Source organism: Falco punctatus, assembly GCF_963210335.1.
Source record: "Falco punctatus genome assembly, chromosome: 1".
Classification (NCBI taxonomy): domain Eukaryota; kingdom Metazoa; phylum Chordata; class Aves; order Falconiformes; family Falconidae; genus Falco; species Falco punctatus.
The window spans coordinates 76,406,155-76,426,745 of NC_137580.1; the positions used below are offsets into that span (position 1 = coordinate 76,406,155).

At 38.3% G+C, this 20,591-nt stretch overlaps 1 protein-coding gene across 12 annotated transcripts in view; it reads left to right on the forward strand.

Moving 5' to 3' along the window:
- Window positions 1–20,591, forward strand: part of FHIP1A (FHF complex subunit HOOK interacting protein 1A) — a 95,719-nt gene that overhangs the window by 11,605 nt on the left and 63,523 nt on the right. For 8 of the 12 annotated variants that reach the window (XR_013927702.1, XR_013927703.1, XR_013927704.1 and 5 more), the window contains one exon: window positions 4,001–4,124. The exons of 3 other annotated variants lie outside the window; for them this stretch is intronic. The gene's annotated coding sequence lies outside the window, so the exon portion shown is untranslated. Of the gene's footprint in view, window positions 1–4,000; window positions 4,125–19,536; window positions 19,622–20,591 lie in introns of all 12 variants that reach the window. One more of the 12 variants, XM_080384737.1, reaches the window with a different exon arrangement.

Consider the following 20,591-nt stretch of genomic DNA (forward strand, 5'->3'; position numbering starts at 1 on the left):
GGACAACTTTGTCTCAAGTAAAATGCAGTATAATCCTGAGCACAAAATTAATTGCATAGAAGATGATGGCTAGTGCTTGGCTATTTGCTTACAAATCCTTGAAAAGGCTTTTGCTGTTCTGAGGATGTCCTGGAACCTGCCTATTAAAAGACGGTTTGACAGACTGCTCTGCTGTGGGTTGAACATTGAAAACTGCCTTATGTTATGATGTTGATGATATCAAGATAGAAAATAGAGCATCTTAATTCATGAAAGTTACTACTATGAATTGATTATTTTTATGTTCTAAAACTTTTTAATATACTTATCACATGCATTTTAGGACAGAATTTCAGGCTATCAAAGCAGTGTTAGATGATATATATCTTTCCCCCCCTAATTTTTGTATGATTTTAGATTTTGTTAAATACAGTTCCAATTTTTTGCACATTTCCTTTACCATTTCATATTTTCCTCATTTGTCTCAGTTTTCAGAAATGAGAAGACAGAAACCTTTTGCATTCTCTATGGCTCCCTCTGGTCCCCCCCCCCCCCCCCCCCCTTTACAATACAGAAAGCAGATGTGTATTGTTTGTTACTTCTGCACAGTGTTGCTGCTTGCTTTCACAAAGCTGTGTATATGATACAAAAGCAAAATACTTGCTTTTTCAAAAAATATGTCATATAAGGCAAGACTGTATTTGATAATAATGGTTTATCAGTGCCTAGAAAGAGATCCAAGTGTCAGTGCTCTTACTATCTTCTACCTGGTACTGAATGGAGGTAAATGAGAACTGGTAACAAGTATATACTGACAATACTGTGTGATTAACATGACTCTCCTAAGCCACAAATAGGGGAAGCTTTCTCTTTAATTATAACTGTGCTTCTTTAATCTAATTACAGCTTTGTAAATGATCTTTTTTTTTTTTTTTAAAAAAAAAAGCTGATTGGAAATTGGAATTTCTTTAGATTATTCACATTCTTGTGATTTCATATACTAGACAGAGTAGTCTTTTGCCCTCTAACCTAGGGTGTGTATTTGTGGATTTTTTGGCTTTGTTTGTTTGCTTTTAAATAAGTTGGGAAGCTAAAGGCACTTAAGTTCTGGAAAGTTACCATAGGCTGATGTTAAGGTTTCAGATCCAGAATTTTTTACATATGTGTGATCAGAGAATCTTTCCAGACCTTTATGTTTTTCTTTACTGTCTCAGTGGTAGTGACAAAGATTCACTGAGTCAGTTCTGCAGTACTTTGAAGCTGAAACACTAAATATGTTAGGATAATATGGCACCACTCTTAAATATGTATAATATTTTATTAACCATGTAATGGAAAACATGCATTAGCTAGATCAGAAATGGAATTGTTCCTCATACGACTCTGTTCTTTATTAGCTGTGTTTTCAGTCTCCTGTACCAATTGTCAGTTTCAGGCTTGTGGTTCTGGATAAGAAATGTTCTTCAGGTTGAAGCAAGCTGGAATCTTTAAAACAAATGTGCTAAGGTGCCCACCCACCCCCTGCCCAAATGCTGATCACTTGAGGCCACTCCACGGGTGCTTCTTGCATACTGCTTTCCCACATCTGCTGGAAACAGTGATTTCTAGAGAGACTCAGGGTTACCTTCTGTGCTGACTATAGATAGGGACTATGTCTGTTCTCCTGCCCCTCCCCCCTCTTCTCTTCACTGTGATGGACAATTTCATATGTAGCTAAAAGGAAAGAAAAATGCTGTAAGATGTAATGTAAAGATCAGCTTGTAAACCTCAATCATGAGGACTTAATTTAGACTATAGATTTTTTCATTATGTGTATGACAGTAGTTTTTAAGCTGTGCTGCAAATTAAAGAAGATAAATCCAAGGGAGGAAATATATATTTAAGCTAAAGGACAGCTTGGCCGAGAACACAATTATAGGTTTCACTTATAAATTTACAGATAAGTGATACAGTGAAGCAAAAATAGAAAGACTGTATTTAACAAATCAAATTTATAATCTTATTTTTATGACTAGACATAATAGATGTATGAAGCAAAGAAAAGGGGAGTTAGTGTTAATTAAAAATTATGGACAAATCTTCCTTTAGAGCCCCCACTCAGAATTATTTTGAGTAATAAGGAATTATATTAAAAATATCATGGCTTAGTGAGCTGGCATTTTGTGAACAGTATTTTACAATTTCAGTGATGCTGCATACTTCCTCAGGTTGTGAAAGCCAGCTAGTAGTAACAAAGGCCATATGGAATGTTGGCAGATAAAAGCATGTGGATGAGTCTCTTAGATGATTTTTTTTTTTTTTTTTTTTTTTTTTTATCTCTAGTGAGCCATGCCAAGTAGTACCTTTCTACCTTTCTGAACTGGGGTCAAAGGAAAAAGAAAAAACCCAACAAACTTTTTTCCTCATGCAGAATTTGTAAAAAAATCCTTATATACTCTTTAAAGGGTACTTTAACAAAAAAATCTCAACCCTTAGTTCTTGATATTTTCTTAGTTAGTCTGATTCTGTGTTAGTATTAGGTATATATTTTAATTTTTGTTATTTAAAGGAAGAGGTTGGATTGGGATTACATTAAAGGCACTGGCAGGAAGTGTTCTAGAGATGATCTGGAGGATAGAGAGATTCACTGTGGTATCATTCCATTTGAGGAAATTAGCTAGTTTTTAGGACTACCTCTTTGTTTTAATAGAGGGGGAAAATGATGGTAAAAGACTGTTACAAGATTTCTAGTTACTTCTGTGGAGGAGCTTGGTATAATTGTTCCTAAAATTCAGGAGCATAAAATGGCAAGGGAGATCTTTGATCATCTGGTCAAGCCTGTACTGAAACCATGTTATATGTGTGACCTATAAATTGGTAGCATCTTCTAATAAGCTTTTAGGGTTTTTTGGGGGGGTGAGTGGGGTGGTGTTTGTGCTACTTTGATGGGAAAGCTGTTGAAGAACCTGGTTTAAACTATGAGTTCTTGGTCAAAAAATATGTATATGTGAAATTATTATTTTCTCCCTTCTGTATATATCTTTTTAACTTTTGCATGATTCCTTTCAGCATGCTGAAAACTATTTCAGAATTTTACCTCCTTGCCTATAAGACAGAAAAACTGACAGCCTCCTTATTTTGAATTATTTTGTGTAGTCTGGAGGAATTTTTGCCAGACAGGTTAGCAAGATGTCTGTAAAATAAATTTTGTATGCTAAGCACTGTGTAAATGAATAGACACCCTTTTCATACTTGCGTTTTTTGTGTGTGTGCAGCCTTGTTACATGTCAAATGTAAGTTTAATATGAATTACTTCAGTGTGGACAGAAAGGTGTGGCTTTTTCCCTCCTTCTTTGCCTTTGCGTGTATTTAGCTTGTTTAACAAGATGATGTTGTGATGCATTTCCTATCTGAAAAGTGAGTTTTGTAATCAGCTTTTTGGCAGTGTAGCCAGCTTGAGCATTCAGTGTCACACCACTTTGTTCTGGTTTTGAGTTATAATCCCCCCAACAGTGGTTTCTTTTTAGCCAGAACAGTTTCTTAATTACCTCAAACATATTCAGTGTGTGATACATAAAGTGTTTTTGAGTTGCAGCATGGATGCAGATGTTTTTGGGTTTACAGTAGTGAACAGAAGGCAGCAAGAAAGGAAATGTGGATTGATTCTGCAATGGTGTGGGTTCATAGCTGATGATAGCCTTGGTGTTTTCAGGGACTTCTCCACGAGGTAACAGTGAAAGGCCTGAAAGCTCTGATCTTGGGTGTGGAGCTGTCTCATGCTGTGGAATACACTTTGTTACTGCTTCTGTTGTATACTTGAGATTTTATCATCTTGTTCTCTTTAAGATGGATTGGTTGTGTGTGTCCCCCTGCCCAGTTGTTGAACTGCCAGATTCCATTCAGTTGTTGGGCAGTTAACTTCTCATTCTATTCATTCTTCTTTGGTCTATTCATATTTCATTCAATATCCATTCATTCATTACTATTAATAGGGAACGATAATTTTTACTTTCTACTTTCTCTGCCTCTTCCTTGTCTGTAGTGGAAAGCTGAATGCTGCTGAAAGCTGTCAGCTGAAGAAACTTTAGATCTAGACTGTTCGCCAAAAGGAACAGCTGCCAGAGCAATTTTTTCCTTACTGACGTGTTGGCATGCTTTAATTGCAGGTAAAGTAAATGTGTATGTGTGTGTAATAGGTAATTCGTAATAGAAGTCTGTTTGCTGAACTATGAGCTCTCTATTTGGAATGCTGGGTGCCATGACTGGTTTTTGCAGTATGGATATCTGTCCTCTGAAAAGTGGGCTTGAGTCTTAAGAGTCTTATTTAAAATGTCAGATAGAGGCTCTAGTAGTGCTGAGCTGCATTTAGATAATGTGGCCTCTGGAGCATCCTGTCAGTGTTTGGTGTTTCAGTTTTCTTCTTGTTCACACCTATACAGTATACTCCACTGCACATAACAATTGGATAATATTCCTACAGCAACCACAGTAATTGCTTACATGTGAAATGAATATATGGCGATTATAAAATGCACTTTAGCAGTGTCTTAGGGCCCTGTAACTTCTGGAGAAAATAGTATGTGAGCTACATACCCTATAAGTCAATGATAGATTATCAGTGGCATGCTGATGAAAACCTAACAGATGTCCACCAGTTTTCTTGAGTTGGCAAGGTTCCTTCTTTTTTAGTTTCAGAATCTCTCTGTGTCATTTGGACTATGGGATATGAAATAGTCAAAAAGCCTGTCGTGTGAAGAATATACTCCTCTTTTTTCCTCTGACTCTTAACAGGTACACTGTTGGATACAGAAAGTGTTGAAGGAGAAAAGATTATTCTTCTCTGTGCTTAAAAATTGAGTGCAGGAGCTTTAGGAAACCCTTTTACAACTGCACAGGGGGTAGAAGCTGCTAGACTTTGGTTTGTCATTGGATCGTCTTACACTTCTGCAGTGAAACTAGTCAGCTGACAGATGAAAATTCAGATAAATCTCTTCCCTGATCTGATCTACAACTATGAGTATCATTTGGTTCTTGATGCAGCATCGTACATGCCCATTTTTTATTAGATAAGCTGTTTTGCAAGGTGGAAAGGGCTGAACACTTATGAGTTGCCTTCCTAAGAGAAGCTTATTCTCAGATTGCAAAAGGGACTGATGAAGGAGTGAGAAGAGGGGTGTGGTCTTCATAGCTTGAATGTTTCATAGAAGAGTTGGAATCATTTAGGGAGGAGATGTGGATGTTAATTGCAAGATTGACATAAGGAAGCTGTGTGCATAAGAGAAGCCCAGGCTAGCTAGTAGGAGGGAGCCTGATGTGTGGGTGTGAAATGAGACTGGTATTAGTACAGACAAGCTTGAAATCTGACAGTATGTTTAGTTTCCAGAGTTGTTGGCTATGTCAGGTGGGCCATTCACACCAGTCAAACAACATCAGAAAGGGGAACAAATATGAAATGATACTTTACAATAATCACTAGTTCCTGGTTTTTATATACCCAGGCTTTGAAACTGATTAGAAAAATTACAAAGAGCTGGTAGCTATTGACTTAAATATTAACTATCAGGTAAACTCAGGCCTGTGCCTTGTTTGTTATTTTTAAAACTTCAAACACTTGCTTTATGAAAATGAACACCATCTTTCAGCAGCCTTTCATGTAGCATGTGTCTGGTCTTACGCTCCCCTGTAATGCTACATGTTCATTCTTTCACCTCTTTCTTGATGTAGTTTGTTGCAATTCTTGATGCTGACCTGTGAATAGGAGACTTCTGTTTTGTCAAGTTGGAAGCAAGATATTCTCGCACTAACCTGTACTGCTCTGTAATGGTTAGGGAGGCATCTGGTTTCTCTATGACATATTGTGCAAATTCCTGATGTATCATATCAAAGTATCATTAGGAAATTGAAGGGCTGTAGATACACTGGTGCTTGACAAGTATTTAATATGTTACTGTTTCCACTCTCTGAAGGGATTAATTGGCAGCTCTGATAGTGTTGTAAATCTTTTTTATTAAATGCAAATCATTAAAATGTTTCTGAACATCAAGCTTTGTCTAGAAGCTCAGCTAGCGGCGTGTTTGTCCAGAAGAACTACGTGTTCCCAGGACAGATGGCACTATATCCAACATTGAATTAATATCAGGTTTTCAGTGTACTGACCTATAGCTAGTCCATGATTCTGTGGCTGTATGGAAGTAATTTTGATTGCTAAAGCAACTATTTCTCAATCAGTTGCTGTCGGTAAGAGTTGTTCTTCGGATGTTTTGTAGTGTTAAGAGTTTAATATCTTGTGCCAGAAAGGCAAATCTATTTCTTTCTCCTGATAGAAAACAAAGGAACAACAACTGTTAGTTTTAACTGTGGTCCAGTCTCATTCTGTAACTTTGTTTATAGCCATGTACATCTTTCAGTTATTTCTTCTGTCCCTGACTTAAAATCTAGTTATGCTAATGGAAAGGCACAACAGTCACTGATGGGTGGGAAGTGGCGTGACAAAACAGTGATGTGAAGTCTTCTTTAGTTCCCTTTAGTTCTTATTCCATGTTAGTTCACGTTGTCAATTATACTAGTATGTTTGAGTTCCCCTTAGTTTAGCTAACAGTGTTAATGAAAAGAATTTCTGATTTCTTAATGCAAGAGCTTGAGTATCCAGTTTAAGTGTATTAATTTTATCTGTGATTAAGGCATTAATACCAGTTGGGACTAGAGTTGATAGTGTTATCAGAAAATATTAATGTATTTGAAATAAGTATAATCCCATATGTTTTTGTTTTCAATTAATTTTTTCTAAGGAAAGCTTTCCTAGATTCAAGTTGGAATTTCAGAATGAAAAAAGACACAAAACGGATAAAAGCCCTTTTGTTAAGTTATTTGGTTTGTATGTGGGATCTTGGGGTCATGCTTCCTTTTATCTGTATTCTTCCTGTGTGTGTTTTTGGGGAGTGGTTTGAATTATTTTTTTTTATTCTTCTTTTCTGGTAAAAGATTTGTAGAATTTTGAGTTTGTTCTGATTAAAAAAAAAAAAAAAAAAGAAAAATTGTAGAAACTCAGATTTGTGGGGAGGGATGTGTCTTTTTTATTCAGCAATGAGTTTCATCTTAGGAGCAAGCCAGTAGCAACTTGGTTACTATCAGTTATCCAAAATGAGTATTACAGAGGAAGATCCTGTTTTACTGATGTAGGTAACTTTTAAACTCCCTTGATCTTCACAAAAATGTTGATATTAATAGAAAAGAGCTATTACATGATTTAGGTTTTACTCTTTCATAGGATTCCTTGGGCCAGTTGCATGCTACCTGACATGGCCTTCTTTAGGAGCCAGTGATGTTCTACAAATAATTTAAATAGTTGTTTCTGATCTTTCATCGCTATATACTATCATATGAATTTGCTCTTGCTGTGATGGTGAGGGAGAGGTCTGTGAAGGACACATCTGCCTGGTGGTTCAGAGAAGTATGAAGATGTACACGTTGCTTTAGTAATGTATAAACCACTTGCTCTTTCTCAGCTCAGGACAAACAAGGAAAAAAACTTGCGTATATATTGGATAACATGACCTATTCGTTGCAGAGTTTCAGGGTATGTTATAAAGAATGTTTTGTCCAACCATCTTGACTTATTTGTTGTTGCTTGTGTCTTGAGTCTAATTAGATAAGTAAATATTTTGCCCTGAAAAATTAAGCATAGTACAGGGAAGTTGGCAGTGTGTAATGGTAGGTAGGAGAGGCCACTGGTGTGATGAAATGGAAAAGTAAGGCTAGTTTTCTGATAATAGTGAAAGTTGTTTTTCTCAACTTTGGTCCCATTGAAATAAAAATAAGTGAGTATCTCTCCAGAATTGGCTTTACCTTAGTACTAAATTAGTCTAAATTGTGCTTGATAGAAGCCCTATGAAACCTAAGGGAATTTGTCACCATTCTGAATAAAGGATATTTGGTAAGTTCAGTGTTAGAAATTAAGAGATTTTATGATAGTCTTAAAAAAAAACCCAAAAGCAAACAAGAAAAGTGATTGTTTTTCGTAATAAAAGTAAGTATTATCAACATAGTGTTTCTATTTTGGAGGAAAAACCACCATTGTGATGGCAGCAAACTTATAAGGAAACAGTCACGCTAATACAAAGCGAAACTGCAGAAGAAAATCTGTAAGGATCAGATTTTCAGTTGACAGGATGTTTTCCTGTGTATCATTGTTTTTTACATCCCAACATTTTTTAAAACAAAGAGAGTTTTCAGGTAAAGCTAACCTCATTTTTTCAACTGTGGATTCATTTGTTTTGAAGTGTGCATTATTATTTCAAAATATAAACTTGGAATAAATTAAAGAGAGGAGTAGGATATACTGTTAATATATAGGCATGCAGGAACTGAATTTGAAAGCTAAATGCCAACTTGTTCATTAGATTTTGGTTTTGTTTCTTCAGTCCTAGAATCTGTTGGGCTGAACAGAAGAACACCAGAGAAACTTTTTTGTAGCTGTTGTCAGACAAACCTCTTGTTAATCAGGCAAGCAATGGAGACAACTGTATTTGATGTATTTGTTATATATATGAAGCAGTGGGGATTGGTGAGTGTTTTCAAGTTGAATTGTCCTTACAACAGGAGTTGATGGGTTTATGGCCCTTGAGGGAAGGGAGCAGGAGGCTGGTGGCAGCTGTGCTGCCCAAGCACAGAACCTGGGGTTCCCCACGGCCGTGTCTCAGAAATGCTGTTTTGATTTAAAACCAGAAAGAGTCTTGTGTGCAATTCAGCACGTTTTCCTGTTGGTTGGATTTGGGTTGCATCCCACCAGCTGCCCTGACACCTATGCCTGAAATAAGAGCTTAAGAGCATCTGTACTGGCCGAAGTCAAAGATCAACTCAGCGCAGTGGCATCGTCCAGTGACAGCTGCATAGGGTGCGATATGTACATAGTCCAAGCGTATGGCAGTATCTCTGGCCATGTGCAGTCCATGGGTTTATTTAATAGTCTTTCTTTTCTGTAACTTCAGTGTCCTTTTTTCTTTCATGAATTTGACTAATTGCTTTTAAAAACCGTGTATACTTTTGGTGCCTGCTGTGGTCTGTAACAATGAGTTTGATCCATAATTTGTCACAAATTAACACTTGTGCAGGAACAAAGATGGGAAAAGGTAATGCAGGATCAAAGCTGTAGGTGTTTAAATCATGTATCATATACTCCTTCTAATTTTTTTGAAGGCTGTGTCTCTGCTTTAGCGTATGTTTCAAGGCTATAAATGTACATTGTCATTTCTCTCCCTGGATTCTGGAGAAATTTTTAACACTCTGGTTAGCTAGAAATAGAATTGGATTAATGAAGAAGTAATTTGTCACCTAATTCAAGGGTACTGTTGGGCTTTTTAAAGCAGTGTTTGTGGCCTTAGTTTCACATTACGTTGAATATTGTGAAACTTACATTGAATGTTATTTTTGTTGTAAGTCTTTTGAAACAAAGATTTGGACACTGCAAGTATAACATTATTGAGAAGGAATTTTCGAGAAACTTTTTTTACTACTGAGATTAGATTAATGAGATTTGCTGGCAGTGCTTGATGTTCAAAGTGAAGAAATAGACTGGGTAGCAAATTAATTGATTCCATTGCCACATGCATGCTCGTTTACAAAATGCAAGCTAAGCAGAATACTTGTTTCATCCTACTTCTGTGACTTTTTAACTAAAATGAACTGTGACTTAACTTTAACCAAGAGAAGGTGGAAGTGATTAGATAAATATGATACATTCCTGAAGGGCACTGGTTGCTGGAACTAGCATGTACTTTGCAAAATCGTTTATTATAATACTCTTTTGATGTCCATTCAATTCGAAAGGTTCATCTTCCTACCAGTAAAGAGCAACAGTGTCTCTCATACACGGGCTGTTTTGTTGTAGGCCACTTCCATGTATTACAAAGCTCTTCAGTCCCAGGTTCTGAAGCTTTATTTTTGAAGTTTGCTCAGAAACTGCATTATGAAACACACTGGGGTTTTTGCTTATCTTCTAGTAGGGACGTCATATTTAAGAGGAAGGGAAAAGTTTCACTGAATTCTTGCTGCGGCACAGAGGCTTTTTGGTTAAATCTTTTGCTAATGGGGAAATCTTTTATGACTACCCTACTGCAGAAGGAGGCTAACCTGAAACAATATTGAAATGTTGACCCAAACTCTGTGTTCTCCTAGGTAAAATTACTGTAATTGATTTCATTGGTACTACTCTGGGATGTACTTTACCGGTATCAGAACTTAAAGTGCAAGAAATGTATACATATTTTGTTTCAATGCAGTACAGTTGGTGTTTGTCAGTTTAATCACTGTACAATTAGAATCTGATTGCTTTCTGAAGCTGTTTGGGATGCTTTATGTGTAAAAAGGGATACTAGAAAAGGAGGTAGTGCTTAACATTGATTTTCTTCAACAGCATTTCTGTGACTTCATAGCTGTTTTTCACACTTAATGGCTACCCAGTTATACTAAGAAGACATATAACAACATTGTTAAAAGAAATAAATCACAACTCCCCAGCTCTGTCTCAAGATGTTGATAGTTAATCATTCCTAGTTTTGCTGGTTGTTTTTAAGTCCTAATGAGCTTTGCTTGAGTTGAGTGTTTGTTCTCCCTGTGTGCTGAAGACACATTGCTGATCTGTAAAATGTAGCTTCTCAAGTGGCCTATGCAAAATACACTTTCCACAAACCAGCAGCAGAGTATTATTGTTGTAGGATGTGCTGGAGAGGAGCTTTAATTTTAGCATCATGAAATAATTGTTTAGGTATACCCTTGAGCAACCAGCTGCAACTGAAAAAATGAATCTTTTGAAGACGCTGTGGTAATGAAGCTTTTACGTGTGTATTCAGTAACTTTAAAATTTATCTTACAATACAGTCTTTAAAGATCTAATAACTTATCTCCTCATTTAAAAAACAGACTCATAAACCTCTGAGAGTTATCTGATTCTATGGGTGATTCTAGTGAGTAAGTAGACTACAATATGATACTGGATAAAAATGCATGGACTGATATTTCGCTGCTTTGGAAATGTCATAGTGTCTTCAGTGAATGCAAGAGAACATTAAAAATCTGGAGCTTGATCAATTTATGAAGGATTATAAATTATGACGGCAGATGAGGGGGACTTAACTAAGGCAGTCTTTCAGTTCTATTCCCTGTGAAGGTCATGACATGAGGCAAAAACTTCAAAAACTCATAGTAAGTGAAATACTTCTCTTCTGAAAACGGCTTAGAAACTTCAGCATAAAGTTTTGCTATTCATGAATGGCAAGATGGAAGATTTATTTTGCTGTGATTAAAGAAGTAAGGGTAGGTGTCATCCCAGGAGCAGTTCAAAAAAGTATTATGCCTGAGGGCAACATCTCACTTTCCTGCTTCTCCCCTTCTTCCCCTTATTTTAAGGCTGTAACATTATCGGTCTGGCTTCCCTTTCAAAACTGTCAGCTGCACAGCAAAGTGTGTTTTAAGATGGGAACTAAAGTCTTTTTACTGGAGTCATGGTATATGCATTTTGGAATTTCATACCAAGGATCTTTGAGGGTGGGATAGAACAGATAAGGAAGTTGCTGTATCCTCTATTACTTGGTGGATAGGTAGGGAGAGACACAGTCCAACCGTTAGTTGCTGGGATGGGTAAAATGCAAGAGAATCTGCTGGCCTCCAAGGGTCATGTTCAGCTTGGAACGGCCATTGGCCAAATGTGGAGTTGGAGGTTTAATTGTGGAGAAATAAAACAGGAAGGCAATCTTTGAGAAACCTGAATTCTTCCAGTTCCAGAGGACAAAAGTATGTGAAAAGTTTATTTTAAGAAAATAAGGAATTTTGATTAATTTATTTGAAAAAAGAGATTAATTTCTGTGCACGTTCAGTATGTCTAATGATTTTTATGTCCATTTCTGCTAGTGTTTTGTGTTATGTTTCCATACATTTCCTTTATCAGTTTGTGTCCCTTACCAGAGGCACAGTGGCTGTCAGGCCAGGGAATATTTCTCTTGCATTTGGTCAGTTTGGAGTAAGGTGAGACCAGGGATCCAGTGTCTCCTGACATTTTGGACATGTTTACTGCTAATAAATTTGAATTCTTGTAACATCATTTCAGAACTGACATACCAATTACTGGCTGTAAACCTTCAGAATCTGACTTGCTGTGCTGGCTGTAAATATACAGCTATGGTGATAAAAATTGGGGAGCAGCAGAGCTGATACAGTCTCTGTCAAAGGTGGAAGCTGCACAGCCCTGCCCCCCCCCCCCCCCCCCCCCCTTGGCTTCTCCTGTTCCCAGCTTACAGTGATGCAGTCTTACTCCCTTCTGCTTTGACTCTTATTAGACCTGTTGTTAAACTGACTTGCTTTGTGAACTGAACAAGGAGTACAAAATAAATGTGCTAGGGGTGTGGGGCAAGGGATAGGACTTTGTTCTGTTGAGAACTATGAACTGTTCTTCTGGCTTACCTAATCTTCTGGAGCTATACATTTAGTAAAAGCCCTGTCAGGAGCTTTCTAAACTGTTTTGTCCTAGAAGCTTAGAACTGAGATTAAGATGAATTGCTAATCTTTGAGTATTAAAATTCATAGCCTTGCAAAGCTTTATTGTCTCTTAAATCTTAAAACTGTGGGACTGGATTCTGTTTTCCTTTCATTGGTGTAAAGCTACGTTAATTTTACTGAAAGTCAATGTAGCATGCAGCTGGAAAGAAAAATTCAGACTGTTTAATGAGACACAACTGAAGAAATCCAGCGAGACAAACAAAGATGAATGAACAGGTGGGAAGCAACTACAGTCAAAGAGAATAATATGCTGCATTTTGAGAAATATAAACAAGTAGGAGGATAATAATAAAGTGCTTGCACAGAGTAAGCCAATTGCCTAGAGCTGGGTGCCCAACAATGGTTAATTTGGGAGATGAAGCTATTGTCCCATTGCATTGCTTTCGTAAAAGAAACGAGAAAAACTGGTCTGGCATTTCTGAAAGGCACAGCAGCAGCTGAATCATGAATCAGTATCATGAGTGACTGTTCAGAACTTCTCACTTTTCCTGAAACTGGAAGGGAGGGGAAGCCAAACAAAAAAATAACCCAGCAGACCCGGAGCAGAGTTACCAATGCTCATTTATGATTGCTTTGGTTTTTCTCTTATAATGGATTTTTAAAATTTGTTTTCTGCGTTATTCGTTATTATCTTACAAACATGTACTCCAGAAAATCACCTGAACTGATATAGGGCAGTATATTGTCTGTCTGTGTCTTCTAAAGTGCAAACTGGGGAGGTCATGTAAGTGTATCTGTTCAACATTTTTTTAAAAGCATGTGTTCTTCTTCTTCCAGAATGTATTGACTAGCATGTTACTAATAATAAGACAGCTGAGCTTGTACATGCTCTGTCAGTGTGTTTCCTTTACCACATTGCCATTAGCTTCCAAAAAAGTCCTTAAACGTTCTTGAAACAATATTGCCTTTGAATCTAATTGAGACGAGCCCAGTGCTGGATACTTCTGGAAGAGGACACAGCCCCTTAAACCCCTTCTCCTATCAAATTACTGCACTTACGGATAGTGTGATGTTTCATTTACATAGTTTTTTTTTTTTTTTTTTTTAAAAAAAACCTATATGGTATACTCTTTCTCTTGAGCCTCCTAATAAAGAGTATTGTAGTAGCTTACAAAAACAGTGAGCATCTCATGAGGCACGATGTGAAATAATAGACTTAAAATTATCTATCGGGGAGTAGCTGGAACAACTGATCTGTGAGTGGGATTCCCACTTAACTATGTTGGGGTGAGATGATGCTACAATTTTCCTTTCCCTCAGCATGCTCACAGCCTGAGCAGAGTGCAAAGATAGGATATTATTTGTGCAGGTGACAACTTCTGTGCCTCCAAATTGTTGGTCAGGTGGATGTTTAGCATTTTATACAGAGTAGCCCAGTCTGTGATCTCCCCATCACCCCCTCCCTAAAGATCAGTATGCACATTTCACATATCCTAGACTGTTTAAGCAAGCATCAGTTACAGAGGTTTTGAAAGGCCTCTTTTGTGAGTCAGGAGAATGGTGGTTAGGTAAACACATATCTGTTGTGGTTAAATTTTTCATTTACCACAAGTTTGACTCTGCATCCTTCCCTGACCCTGACCCCTACATAGTTAATAGTGGGAGGGTGTTCACAGAAGAATAATCTGTTCCTGGGGATGTGCTGTGTTTTTCTGTTGACATGTAGATAATTATTTTCTTGCTCATACAGTTAGTTTATACTAAGAGTACAAGAAGCTTTAAAGAGTACTTTGGAGTGTCACTGTTTTTAATCTATCACCATTCTATTGCCATTGATCTATCACCATCTATCTTCATGATGCATAGCATGGAGACATGATAAAAAGATTGAAAATATATCTTGGGCTTATAGACAGCAGAAATCTTGTTTCAATATGAGAAATATAACCTCTGACTTGCTATGCTTATATTAACATCACTGTGTATTTCTTTTTTTTCTTTTTATTTTGTTCTTTATATGTTATGGTAACAAAAATCACAGCGCATCCCATCTGTATCTGAGATTCAAGGACTTGTGCACTTTTCAATAAACTATGTATATAATTCTGACTTGTGGATGATGGAAAATGAAAGGTGAAATGAAATGGCTACAGAGGTTTCAGAATTGAATAATTCCCCAACCAAGTTATGCAGTTACTTCAAGTGAAAAATTAACAACCTACTGTGCCTGGCATTTTAATAATGCATAGTAAGGTGGCCCCATGTCTGGGTTTTTTCTTGTTTGTTTTTTATTCTGCGTTGGGTTTTTTTTAATGTTTTGGCATCTAAAGAATCAAGGAAATAAATGGCTTAAGGTTTATTTAATACATATGTAATTGTTCAGTATTTCTTAATAGCAAGATATCTGCATCTGAAACTGTCATTTTTATGTTCAAAGTGTAGATATCAAGGGCTTCGTATGCTTTAGGTATGGCACTTGTGGGGTTTGAACATGAATTTAGAAATACCTGTTTGGTAAATCTGCCTCTCTATTAGGTACTCAGCAGCTTGATTCTTAACAGCAACATGTACTGGCTTGTATATGTATGTATTGGTAAGTATGTGCATGGGTGGTGTTAGGGTTTTAACACTGCTGTACAGTACAGAAGAGGCCGATTAGTATTTTAATCAATGCAAATCATATAAATGTATCTTTTAACTTCCATTTCTGTTTTTCTTTATTTCTTCTTATTCCTTTTTGTCTGGGGAAAAAAAGAAGAGCTCAGTTTTGTTTCCTTTGGTTCTGCTCCCTTCAGTTCTGCTATTTCCATCTCCCCGCCCCCTTACTCTGTTCTGATAAACCAAATGCTGCTCTGTAAGAATGATACTGGAACTGGAGGGAGACATGACAGACTCCAGTCTGTTAAGTGGCCCTTGCCTATCTGCATCTGTCCTTTTTCTCTGCACAGTTAACGCTCCTTTATACCATACTGTGATGGCTTGACCCTGGCTGGATGCCAGGTGCCCACCAAAGCCGCTCTGTCACTCATGTCCTCAGCTGGACAGGGGAGAGAAAATACAACAAAAGGCTCGTGGGTTGAGGTTAGGGCAGGGAGAGATCCCTCAGCAATTGCTAATCATGGACAAAAGAGAGTGACTTGGGGAAATTAGTTTAATTTATTACCAATCAAATCAGAATAAAGTAACGAGAAATAAAACCTAATCTTAAAAACACCTTTCCCCCACCCTTCCCTTCTTGCCGGGCTTAACTTCACTCCTGATTTTCTCTATCTCCTCCCTGCAACGGGCACAGTGGAATGGGGGTTGCAGTCAGTTCGTGGCACGCTCTCTCTGCTGCTCCTTCCTCCTCAGGGGGAGGCTCCTCACGCTTTTCCCCTGCTCCAGCGTGGGGGTCCCTCCCATGGGAGACAGCTCCAACATGGGTCCCTCTCATGGGCTGCAGTTTGTCATGAACTGTTCCAGCGTGGGTCCTCCCACAGGGTGCAGCCCTTCAGGAACAGACTGCTCCAGCGTGGGTCCCCGGTGGGGTCCCGAGTCCTGCCAGCAAATCTGCTTCAGGGCGGGCTCCTCTTGTCTGTGGGGCCACAGGCCCTGCCAGGGGCTTGCTGTAGCACAGACTTCCCCCACGAGGTCACAGCCTCCTTCAGGAACCCACCTGCTCTGGCGTGGGTTCCTCCATGGGCTGCAGTGGGGAATCTGCTGCAGCAGATGGCTTTGGGGGCACAGCCTGCCTCACTGTGAGCTTCACTATGGGCTGCAGGGGAATGTCTGCCCTGGCACCTGGAGCAGCCCCTGCCCCTCCTTCCTCACTGACCTTAGTGTCTGCAGAGTTGCTCCTCTCACATGTTCTCCCTTCTCTCTTTGGCTGCAATTTGTTGTGCAGAGTTCCCCCCCAGCCCCTTCTTAAATACGTTAACAGAGAGACATAGTGCCACTGTGACCGATGGGATCCACCTTGGCCAGTGGTGGGTCCATTTTGGAGCTGGCTGGCATTGGCACCATCGGACATGGGGGAACCTTCTAGCAGCTTATCCTAGAGCCAACCCTGTAGCCTGCCCCACCCCCCTCCCCCCCCCCGACTAGCAAAACCTTGCCAGGCAAACCCAATGGACATATGGAAGGCCTGGACTTGATTCTTCTTTTCCAGACTTCTTGCTCTTTTGGGGCTTAGTCCTGCTGAGTGCTGAGTTGGCCTTGGTCCAGCAAGGCATTTAAACTCATTCATTTCTTCAAGCATGGAGGTTGTACATCAGTTTGGTGAGCGTGTGGTTGCTTTTTCTTTGTTGGCTTGTCAGGTTGTGGAGCTTCAAAGCAGTTAATGTTAGAGTGTGTCCCTTGAAAAATGGGGTTGGAAGGGGGAACCTGGGAGGAAGGGCAGTAGTAACAAATAATAATAAAAAATGAACCTTTTATAGTCTTTCTATTCTGCTGTAAGAAAGGGGAACCAAGTTGCCGTTAAACTGAACAGGGCACATCACACTGAGACCAAGGCTCCTATCAGAATAACGTATGAGAAAGTAACAAAACACACCACAGAATCCTTGCATATGTTAAAACTAAAAACATTGTAAGATATTCTATTTATATAGTCATTGATACTTCAGTGTTAACAAAACACCCATGAGATACTGAATGTAGCACTGGAAATTGGTTGTGCTGCTGTTGCCTTTAATGCTGATTATGTCCTTGTCAGCTAGCCTACTTGCTGCTTGTTAACCTTTATATGTGGAACTGCAGTAGAGCTGCCATTCAGTTCCTGTACCTGCTTTAGTCTGACTTTTAAATTTAACTGAGACAGAGAAATGCTGTGTCTTGCCTTTTTGTTCTTATTCTCTGGATACTTTCTGAGCTGTCCAAACGTGCTGTAGTTAGCACATGTGCACATGCATGCATGAACTGTAGTAGAGGACTACCCAGTAAATGCACTGCAGGCTTAAATTGGCCTTACTGACACAGAACACGTTTGGTCATCCAGAAATTAAAATTGGGTACACATATGACTTTTTAGCTATCCAGCTTAATTAACCTGTGGATGTGCATGATAGATCTATTTACAGTCTGGATGCACAAATCTTTATAGTGGGTCAGATATTGTTGTGTATATAGAGAGTAAAAAAAATACTCTGATTTGAATCATCTGTTATACAATTAAAATAATTTTTCTGTAAAGGCATGTTTTTAAGGTAAGCAGTACTGAAATTTCATACTTTGCTTTTCTTCTGAACCTGCTGTTCTGTGTACTGCTTAACAGAGTTCTTGCAGTAGTTACATTTGATCACTGGGAAAGCCTGAAGGAAATCTTGCTAATCGTGCAGTATGCTTTATGCCTGCTTAGATAATTTCATAGTTTATACTGTGCAAAGTTTTTTTAAATCCATATTGACCATACATGTGTAATGTCAACTCACCATTATATGTCACCAGATTATCTGGACTGTCGACTAACCATGCTGTAGATCCAAAAATAGTTCCAGATATGTTGGAGATGGCATGGCGTGCCACAGCACTATAGAAAATCTGGCTTTAATGTTTCCAGAGTCAGCTTGTCTCTGGTAATGCTGCAACCAGTTTTGCCTGACACAAACCCAAAATTAATAAACGGTTGCTGTGCAGAGCAGTCTTGGACATGATTTCCTGGAATGGGAAGTAATGGAAGGCTCAGCACTGAGGCATCTGTTCTACCTGAAGTCAGCTCAGCTTCATCTGCTGTCATTATTAGTTCTCATTCTGCTGTATGTAAGCTGATATTATGTGAACCTTACTTAATATAAGATTTTGAGATTTGTTATAGCATAATACAGCACCATGCAAAAATGTGAACTTCGTTTGGGAATGGTAGCACATCTGATATAGATGTTGGAGTTGTTGCACTCCTGTTGGAGCAAGGTGTTTTGCATTGCTCCTACTTGAATTGTTCTGCAGGAGACAGTTTGGATCCGGTAGTAGTGCTGCTGAGCCAAATCTAATGAAATTAAGCCAGTATTGCTGTGGACTGTTGTTACTTTTTGGGTTCACCTACTTTTTGGGCTCACCTACTGTTGGCTTGAAAACAAAATACAGGTTTTGTGTTTAGAATTAATTGTGATTTATGTAGCAGGACTGACTTTTCTAGTTCTTTCAGTTATAAACTTGAAAGGTAGAAGTTGCAGGAGAAAATTCAACCAAAGTGGAATTTAAGGTTAGTGTTTGGATATCTCTCTTAATTGCTTGGTGTTTCTTATCTAGAATTGTCAAAGGCTTATCTCAGCCACTTTAGCAGGGTGCTCAATTGTCATAGAAACATTTCAAGTATTAGTAGTGCACTTTTAAAATTATTCCAATGAATTGAGCAGATATCCCCACTGGCTCCATTACAAATGTGTTTTAAGATGCTGAATACTTGAAGTTGACTTCCTATTCCTAGTTTGCGCTTTATCAGCAATGTGGTTTGTAGCGTGTAAATGTCATTGATACCTCTGCCTGGGATTTGGAGGCTTTGCATAATTCTATTCCTTGCTGCTAATTAGTCTACTAGTCAGTTGCTTCTCATCTGATCAATTTATATTTCAACAGTCCAATCAGCAGTATTCATCTTTCACAGACTAAGACATTTCTCTAGCTGACATGCCGTTAAACTCATGATCTCATGAGAAGTGTTTCCAATGGCAGATTCCAGTAGGAGAGAGGATCTTTGAGGTGACAAGCAGAGTGAAGCTGATTGTCAACAGCATGTTTCAAAATAATGATTGTTATTAGTGTCGTCATCTAAAGACAATGGACTGAAAAATTTGTGGGGTTTTGTTGTGGTGGGTTTTTTTGAATCCTCTATCTGATAAAGAGGAAGTCTTAGTATTACTTTGGTTTGAGTACCTTTGTGTTATCTCATAAATAAGATTCAGCTGGTGAATGGAGGGAAAATGAGACTATGCAGATGGAGCATTTAGGGAGGATTTCATTCATGTGACAGTGAGGTATGCAATGTCACTCATTGTTTGAATGAGTTAAAAATAATAAATAATGCATGTCCTATTGCCTTACAGTATGGAATATATTTTGAGGATCTAAAATACTTAGTAGAGAGTGGAAAGTAATCTTGATTTTTATCAATAGGTTCCATGAGGCTACTTTCTAAAACTGCTTTCACACCATGGTGCTGTTCTCCATACTTTACTGATGTTCTTTTGTGGAGGATCAGGTCAGTTCTTGATTAATTCTTAATTAAAATAACTTGCTGAAGAAAAGCAGACTCTTGTTATTGAAGCATTAATCTCTCTGGAGAACAGCATGGCCCAAACACTTCAATAGTTTGAAAAGCTTGTCTCTCAAGATCAAATTCGACTTGAGTCTGTCTAATGTTTTGAGGTTGGGTTTGATTATTGCCTGTACTATAAAAATGTCTGTACGTAAGAATTGGTGGCATTTCCATGGAAGTGAATAATAATATAACCATAAGCATGGAGCAGGTATAAGTAGAAAGACTTACTTTCCATAAAAATTTAATAGAAGAAATTTTTTCAAACTTTGGCTTGCATTGAAATTCTGTATATTGAGCCTATGAAGAACTAAAAAGATCAGAGAGAACAGGAGTTCGTTAGAGCTGGGCTGGGTTAGTTTTGTGCCTGGATCTTTGTGCTATGACTCTTCAGTTTCCTCTTGGTTCTTCTGAGTTCAAAGAGAGAAGTGAAAAAACATGATTTGTGCCCAACAAAAGAAGGGGCTACAGCTGCCAAAAATTAGGAAGAAATCCATCTGGTTGCAAGAGCTGACCTGAGGTGTCCCTTTGTTTTCTTGGCCTGTCATTGTTTCTTCTATTCCACACGATGAGGGGAAAATAGCCATAGTGCAGGAAGTGCTTGAGGTGTCCAAACTGCTTTATTTCAGATTGAGAATGGTGATTTACACAAACCACTCAGATACCTGCCATCATCTACCACTTGGAGGATGTGGCAGGCCATTGCCCAGAATATTGCACCTCTCTTCTAACTGTAAATACGTTGACTGTTGAAGAACAGTCAGTATTGAAGAACTATGGATTTCGGAGAGGGTGTCATAGTTACTTCTGAATAAAACATAGTTATTTCATGTGCACTAGTTCTTATAATCCCACAGTGTAGAATACTATCTTGGGAACGTAAAATGCATATTAAATGATCCCAAAAATGTAA